At 35.2% G+C, this 8,994-nt stretch overlaps 1 pseudogene; it reads left to right on the top strand.

Annotated features, from left to right (window-relative positions):
- The first annotated feature begins 1,710 nt into the window (after nt 1-1,710).
- LOC118053888 (uncharacterized) lies at nt 1,711-5,710 on the top strand (annotated as a pseudogene).
- Nucleotides 5,711-8,994: the final 3,284 nt, after the last annotated feature.

Here is an 8,994-nt window from a genome sequence, read left to right as displayed (position 1 = left end):
CCCGCAATAGTTTGTTTGCTTTCTTGGTACTGCCTAGAGAAGTGGATATAAGAGTGTGGGAGATGATGTTGGACAATATCAATGAACATGTTTAATATGGAAAGGTTTATCTTTGCCGCTGGACTTTGCTAATCTCTTATCTGTGTCAAGCTGTGGATAGTTGTCATGCGAAGAGATAAATAATAGACTGCAATGATCCACATTTCATATAAAACTGATTTTTGTCCACCAAAAGAGGATTGGGACTATGCTAGTTAAAATGGTGTTCTATGCTCTTTATATTACTTTTCATTTAGGAGAATTATAATGTAAAGTTACTTCCAACTATCTTGTACTTTGTAGCAGATAGAAGCTATCAATTGAGTGAAGAGTAAATATTTGGTTCAGGCATGCACAATTTTACATTTTACATGTTTAAATATTTGAGGATTAAAGGGCAGCAAGTTTGGATTCAATGACCAAAGCATGCTCAAAAAGTGTCTGGTTTGTGGTCTAGTTGATAACCAAGTGTAGTGAACCAAAATTAAAGAGGAGATATTGTAGGCTAGGCAATAATGGTCCATAGGCAGCCTTGGTAATCAAATGGGGATCACTATATATTGGTATGACTATGAAGTTATATGCTTATATGCTCAACTTCAAGCTATGTTCAGTATCTGTGAGAATTTATAAGCGCTCTAGAGATAGATCAACCTCAATATATAGGTCTCTGAGTTCATGAACAGGCAAAATGTGAACTATTCTGCACTTAGTTGAAGCCTGGATGAGTTTATGCTTTAATCAATTCATATTGGGGTCCTAAATGCTGGTGCAAAATCAGTTTCACATGCCCACTTTTTGAGAACTTATAATCAGAAAGCAATCTATAGGAAAAAGGAAAAAAGCAAATCCAAGCGCATTTAAATTTTATTGAATGGAAAAGCCTATAAGATCAGCTGCTGTAAATGTAAGCTAAAAAGTTACCTTTTTCGTATGATTTCATTTTTTTATCTTTTCAAGCTGCATATTCTGTTGTTTGTATGCAAATAGCAGTGGTCAAATCTAAGGTGATTCAGATTTTGTTTAGAATTAAATCTGTTGAATATCCTTTGGTATCTCTTGCAGGATTGTAGACATTCACAAGACATTGATTCTAATGTAAAAGCACCTTGTCTGTGTGCTGATATTAGCATAGAGCCAAGTGATGAGGAACACAACACAACCAAAAAATACTGAACTTTCTATTTATTTGATTAAAGAATAAGAACCCTATCTTCAAACTTTTTATTTTTTAAATTAGGCTGCTTTATATTAGGTGCCAAAATGGAAAAAAGCTAAACCCAATAGATAATATATTGAGGAAAAATTTTCTTCCATTTAAGTTTCAAGTTTCTTCCTAAATATGTGGTCGTAAAATAACAAATTCTTCATAAACTAAACCCAAAATAACATATTTGGAATATGGCTGTAGATATGACAGTTACTGTTTGAATGCTGGTCTCAAAAGTTATGATTGTGGGTCATTATTTCTGTATAACATCCTGGCTTTCCATTATGTCTTTTTAAACAGATAAATTTTGCAAGATGGGTTTGATGTTGTTACATATAGAGTACTGGCCTACCTTCTTCTTGGTGTAGTCAGAATATACTCCAAAAAAGTTGAATATCTGTTTGATGACTGCAACAAAGTTCTTCTTAACGTCAAGGACTTTGTGCTCTGTAATAAAGATGGGATACTTGTGGAAACCTTGCAAGCACCTTACTTCTCTATTACTCTACCAGAAAGATTTGAACTTGATGCTTTTGATCTGGAGATTATTGAAGATACTAGTGGGTAAGCTATATGGTCTATTTATCTGTGGGCTGAAGAGCTTAATCATTTCTTTGTTCTATTGATTGGTTTTTATATTCATATTTCTTCTACCTCCCAGAGGCAATGTGATGCCCCGTGAAGAAATTACACTTAAAGGTATTGGAGTTTCCTTGTTTAATTAATACTTCAGTCTATTTCAGTTGTTTACATAACATCAGTGAGAATCTCCATGTAAATAATTCTTTAAAATTTTTGAATGTTTTTAGTTTAGTTAATTCTTATGCTTCTTTCTACTTCAGATATTAACCCTTTTAATTGTTAATGCAACAGATGGCATGTGGAAAACTAGGGGGTGTAGGGAAATATTCTCTAAACCAGGTATCTGCTAGACAATCAGATTTATCTTAAAAGATTATATCTGAATTTTGAGCGTTTTAACATCTATAGGTCAGTCCTTCCATTTTGGATTCTTGCAAGGTGCTTCTTTTTTGTTTGTGTTAACGATTTTTAAAGGCTGTAAATTTTTTTCTGATCAGCATTACTACTCCAACTTGATAGTTTTCATAAGATTTGTACATTTACTTTCTCTTTTAAATTCCTACAGATCTGTGTACCTATAATACTAATATTATCATATTTGAAGGATCACTGTGAGGAATTTGCTGTCTGTGGAGATACTTGGTCTGCAGGTTACAGTATGAATGAAGAGTATGAAACTTGAACTTAAAGTTTCCTTTTTCTGTTGTTCTAGATGCCTTCCTGCAATTCCATCACCCCACCCCCTGTTCATATGTCAATTAGGATGTTACAATGTTTTCAACATTTACTCACTTTATACTCATGTTGCAGTGTTTTTTCATCTCATTTGGTGGATGTTATGGAGCAAGGCACATTGTGTAGTGGAAGCACTCTACAAGCAAGCATGGAGAAGCTTCAAGGCAGTATGCTCTCTCATCATGAATGTGAGGACCCTGAAATGTTTCTTGAGGTTGAGGAGGAGCCTACAAACACTAGAAAATCATTTGTTGAAGATCATCTAACTGATGAGGAGGACTCAAAGGTTCCAGATAAGATAGGTTCGGATGAAACACATACAGGAATGAGTGTGCTGAAGCTATGTGATGACAGTGTCTGTCAGGAAGCATCTCTGAACCTTGAAATGTTTGGTGGGGTAGAGGAAGAACCTGGAAAGCTTGCTAAGCTATATCACCAATCTGAGGAGCAGCAAAAAAGAGGTTCCTGGTGTGGAACAATCAGAAAATGAAACGCAAAGTGTTTTTAAATGATGGTAATGTGTCTGATGTAGAAGTATCCATAGAGAAGCTTCTAGAGAGTAGATTTTTTCAAGAAGAATGTATGGATGCTAATACATTTCTTGCGGCTGAGGAGCCTCCAGAACATGCTAGACCATTTAATGAAGAGCATCAGAGCAATGCAGGGAACACAAGTTTACCAGAAAACAACAACATTGGGAAAAAGAAAGCAGCAACTTGTCTCGGAAGATCACCCATTGTATATAAAACTTGACGCTACTCCTCAATCCAAGTTCAAAGATGTTTCAGGTGAAGAGGATTTTGAGTTCATGTTTCTCATAACCTTTCAGGATCTAATTCCTCTAATTTTTTTTTCCTGATAGAAATAAAAAATTTATTGGGAAGGAATAACTGATAATTTTCTATAATTGCCTAACAAATTTTAATACACAATTTAATCTTATCTTTTTGAGCTGGGATTTTTGCAACATTTATTTTGTGAACATGTGAGGTATAAATAACTTACCAGCGTTAATAATTGGATTGTTGTATGTCTTAAATCACATATTTTATGCCTGTTATAGCATAGATGGACTCTTTTTGCTTACCCTTTTTTGTTTGTGGTGGAGTAGATTGGGAGATGGGAAGAGGATGTGGGTGGTAGTTTGCAGATCTAGGTGAAAATGGTTGCACAATTATAGTATATCTTTGTTGGCTAAGTTCTTGACAAATATGTTTATTCAAAAAATCTCCGCCATGCAGGAGCTAACACACCAGAGTTTATGGTTATTTCTACACCGGCTGCTAAGGAGCATGCTCGTGTTCTCAGGAAAAGAAAGTGTTTCTTTGATGATGTGGTAGTGTTTCCTAATAAGTATGTCATTTTTCATTCATACTTGCATTATTTTCATGTGTTCAATCGAGGTTATTTCTGATTGTTAATCTATGGATGTGACTAGAGTTATTGTCCGATTCAATGCCTTGTCCATATCAATTGTCTTCTGCTATATTACATCATGAAAGAAAATATGGATTATCATTATTGAATATGGCTACTCCTTTTCCTTTGAACACAAATATCATGCTCTGGTGAGACAAGTTGGTACAATAAAATATTATGTTGCAGTATATTAAATGATGGTTTTTAATATGTAGGAGGTATGGATTTCGAATGTTTACAAGGCTGTTCTCACATCAACTAAATTCTTCCATAGTTAAAGCTCTAAAGCTTTCATGTGTGTCATACAATTTAAGTTGGGTATCCATGTAGAACTGATTATAATAATATGTTTCTGAACAAAAAATGATATTACTTTTAGTCCTATGTCCTGCCATTTCTGTTTAACTTAACACCATCAATTAGAAAGACATGATTGCACACTTAAAACTTGACTTTTAAGAACACAATGGGAGTGTTATGAGGAATTAAGTTGCTGAAAAGTCAAATGACCAATGTTAGGGGTGGATAACATTCCTGTTCAACTTTACAGCGTAATTAAGGAATGCATAGAAAACACAGGTGACTTGGTGTCCAAACGAAGAAAGCTTCCTCGTACTGCTTTTTGCTGTCTGGAAAGCCTGTCGATTTTTCCAATCATGACAAGTTTTTCCTGGAACCTCTGATTCCTTGTAAGTTAAGCATTGTCATTTCCTCTGTAGCATAGTACTTGTGCTGTCCTCTTTAACTTTGTTTTTGAACAGGTGCTTCACTAGAGCTTGGATCCCTCTTTCGCACAAAGAAATTACAAATTCCAGAAACAGTCAAGAGTGTTGGTGGATCAGTTGAAATCGAGGAACCTTCCAAAAAGTTGGATGCTTCAGAGTCTCAAAACATTGGAGGGACAGTGGAAAATACAGAGCATCTGGAAAAGTTAAATGTTTCAGGATCTCCTCTTGTTGGCAGATTAGATGAAACTGTGGAAACTGCAGAAAATATGTTGATTCAAGAATCAGCTGGGATCTTGGAATCTCCACAAAAGTTTGTGTCTGAATATCCTACTAGTGCTAGATTGGTTGAGACCATGGAACTTTCGGACATGTCAGAATCTTATACTGTTGGAAGATCAGTTGAAACTGTGGAGACTCTAGAGAAGTCAAATGTGTCTGGATCTCCTTCTGCTATTAGATTTACTGAAACTTTGGAACGTCCTGGAAAGTTAGATATAGCAGAATCTCCCGCTGCTGGTGGCTCTTTAGAGCAAATGGCAATTGCTCCAGAAACACCTATTCAGTGCACAACATTGGTGAGGTCTTTTGAGAGCCCTGAGAGACCTGATATTTATGATGCAGATGGACTAAGGTCCAAAACTGTTGAGAAAGAAATTTGCCGTAGCCTGGATCAAGAACTTGATTTCAATCTGCTTAATGAGGTAAAGCAGTGACAATGGTAAAGTTTACGAAGACAAGTCAAAATATCATGCCAGGCATTATGTGCATTAATATCCTTCTCAGATTCTTATACATCTGGGTGTAAGCTTATTGAACTGATATATTATATTTTTTCTATTTTCTCCAGGACATGAATACATCTGGAGATAACCAGGAGCATTGTAAGAACTATGACAAGTCAATTTTTTGTCCACTTTTTTGTTTTGTTTTGACCATTCAGATCACCACACATGGGATTCTCATCTTTGTATGTATTGCAGATGGGTGGTCAGAAAAGAACCAGGTATGATAAAGGTTTGCAATATTCTCATTCATCTGAAGCGTCAATGTCTGATTCTTGCTTCAATTTTTTTCCATTGAATTTACTTGACAGAGTGGCAGTGAAATGCTTGCATGCAAGTTTTCTGATACAGAAGAAAAGAAGACAGGAGGAAGTTCTAAATTTATTGCGAATTTTGGAAGGAAGAACCAAGAGAGAGAGTGCCAGGCTCTTCTATGAGATACTGGTATGTACCTTAGTGCTCTCCAGTGCTTTATCTGATTGACTCACGGCTATATTGTCTGTCATTTTTTTGAGTAGGATGAAATTTTTTTCAAACATAGCACTTTGGTCCAAAAGATGTTGGCTTTTGTCTTGCTTGTTGCTGTAGTCATTGTTGTGGCATGGGTGTGAAAATAGTTCGGTAATGTGTCATTGAGAGTGTTTGTTTGTTTTTCTAAATGATAAAAATGATGTTTAATTAAAATGAATAGATTATAAAATTTATGGAAATACTGTTTTGCCTTTTTTTCTCAAGTAATAGTAGTAAAAACTAAGAAGCATGTGGAAATTAACACCAAAAGCCTCTACCTAAAATTCTTGCTGTATAAATTGTTTGATAATTCTAGTTATGGAATCCTACGTAGACTTGTTTTCATAACCACAATCCAAAGAGCCCCTTATGTTTCCTTTATTTGCTTATTAGGCAATCTGATTTGAAATATCGTTCATGTAAGTTTTTTTTGTTCTTTTGTTGTGGGTGCTGTGTAAATATATCCTGTGTTCTTTAAGCATTTACTTTCTGGTTTGGCCTTTTCTTTTTGAATGAGAAGGTTAATAATCAAGTGCAAATTCGAAAAAAGTTGTCATATACATCAAGTTTAATACACTTAGTGGGATTAAATATTTGTAGAGGAGAAAATCATGTTGTGAATTTATTGTAGGTAAACTGATCAACTGATTTTCATTGTCAAGAACTGATATTTGCTGCTTTCTACTTAAAAAAGGGATTTAAACCAATGTTTAGATAATCTGTGAGAGGATAGGTATTGACTATTTAAATCTTTGATATTGGGTTATCCACGCAAGCAAGAAAGATCTTTACACTGTCAAAACTTTAAACATCTTTGGCAAGGTGGAAGCAAAAGCTAAGTCGTAATTGTAATTAACCTTGTAGGTATTAAAAAGTAAAGGATATGTGGACGTGAAGGAAGAAAATTTTTACGGTGACATTCTCATCTGGAAAACCCCTCAATGGGACCAAGCTTGTAGATCGTAAATGTAATTTCTCGGGAGTGTGAATTTATTCACAGATCTTAATCATTTTAGGTTGTAGGGTTTCTGCAGATGTAGTAGTTTCATTTTGTAGGAATAGCTCTTCTTTTCTCTCTTTATAGTGATTCAGCCTACATGCTAGGAAAAGAAAGAGAAGAGCAGAGGGCGTTGTAATGACAGGTGAAATGAAAGAGAGATTGCTGTCAAAACAATAAGCCTCGACTGATCTTTAAGTAGTTATAGCTTTCCTTTGAAAGAATGAATCTCCTTTTCTCTTTCCTTGAACCAAATTGCTGCCTAGTTTGCAAAATATCATCAGCAGTTAAGCCACCAAAACTACTAGTAGATGTTCTCAGAATTCTTTTGGTCTGCGTGTTTCGTATATGTAATTTATTTTTTCAAATGTAGGCTTTTGAGATTCTGATTTTGTAATATTTTGAACCTGATGTGATGAGAGTACACCGCGGTCTGCCTTTTCTGAACAAGTTACCCATGCGAAACATGGGGCTGTTGGCAAGCATGTATGTCACCTGCCTCTGTTTCATACCAAATTTTCTTCATGGATCCTTTTTCAGCCGCTATAAATGAAAAAAGAAATTGACTTAATCAGCACATAGACGGCTTACCGTTTCAGCATAAAAAAAATCTCTGAAGACATGATTAGAAGGCGAGATCTTCAAAATCCTGAGACTAAAAAATGTGAAGACTTTGGATGCAAACATATAGATGGGCGTGCATCTAAAGTTCCCTTGTCCTTTGGATGACAATGGTATCCAAATCAACAGGATATCCGCTTGTTCGAATTTTGATGGATTCCAACCTGCTTGTTCTTTCAGGAGAATGATCTTGATTCAACCTTCATTTCTTTTTTCTTTTTTCTTTTTTCGCATTGTTCATTTATTAGATGGATATGGGTTTCCGTGTATATGTTTGTTTAGTTTATTGGTGACTTGTAATGAAGCTTTACATGGAAAGGAGAGTATTTTTGTTTTCTTAGGGTAGGGGTCCATGGACGCATAAAGAGCTTGTAGTTAATATTAATTTCCAATTTATAAATTCATCTTTTAATTTGTAGCAATCAATTGTTGCTACTTGAGCTGTTAGTTTGTTCCAATTCAATGCCTCTGTAATTGACAATGGGTTCTTTTGTTTATGGTGGTGAGCTATCTTACTGTTTATGGTGGTGAGCTATTGCTGGACTCCACAAAATTGAGTGCATCCATGTTCTAAATCCATAAGAATACATATCATTCAATGGAATTTGTGATGCAAAAGTCTTGATAACATTGTTAAGCAACTCATATGCTAAGATATTAATTCTCAAAAAGCCAAGTAAATCAGATTTGATAAAAATATAATATAAAAATACTAGCTTTATTGGAAATGAACCCCCATCCATTGTGAACAAGTATAAGAGCTTTTTTGCCTATCATAAGCTTCCTTCATTCTCTCCCTTGTAGCTCTCACCTTATCAGTGGTGATTTGAACAAATTCCGGTCCTAATAGTTTTCTTTCTCTAATTTCATCCCAACACACTAGAGTATGACATTTTCTCTCATATAAGGCCTTGTATGGTTCCATACCAATAGTGGCTTGGTACCTATTATTGTAAGTGAACTTCGCCAGGGGTAAATGATTTTTTTAATGTCCTCTAAATTTTAGGATGTATGCCCCCTTAATAAGTCTTCTAATATCTGAATGGTCCTCTCTAATTGACCATCTATTTGTATCCTGGTAAGCCGGGCTCAATTTCAATCTTGCACCTAGGGCATTTTAAAGACTAGGCCATGGTTTAGAAGTATATCGTGGGTCTTTGTTGGACACTAGAAATTGAAATACCATGTAACCTAACCACCTCATTCATATGTATCCTGGTCAGTTTATCTATCGAGTATGTCATTTTTACGGGTAGGAATAAAGCAAACTTTGTTAGTCTATCTATAATCACCCACATTGCTTCATTTCCTTTCTTACTTTTCGGTAGTCCCATCACAAAATCTATTGTGATCTCCCCTCACTTCCATTCC

Source organism: Populus alba, chromosome 17, assembly GCF_005239225.2.
Source record: "Populus alba chromosome 17, ASM523922v2, whole genome shotgun sequence".
NCBI lineage: Eukaryota > Viridiplantae > Streptophyta > Magnoliopsida > Malpighiales > Salicaceae > Populus > Populus alba.
Note: the sequence above shows the minus strand (reverse complement) of the source record. Positions and strands in the feature narration are given on the sequence as shown.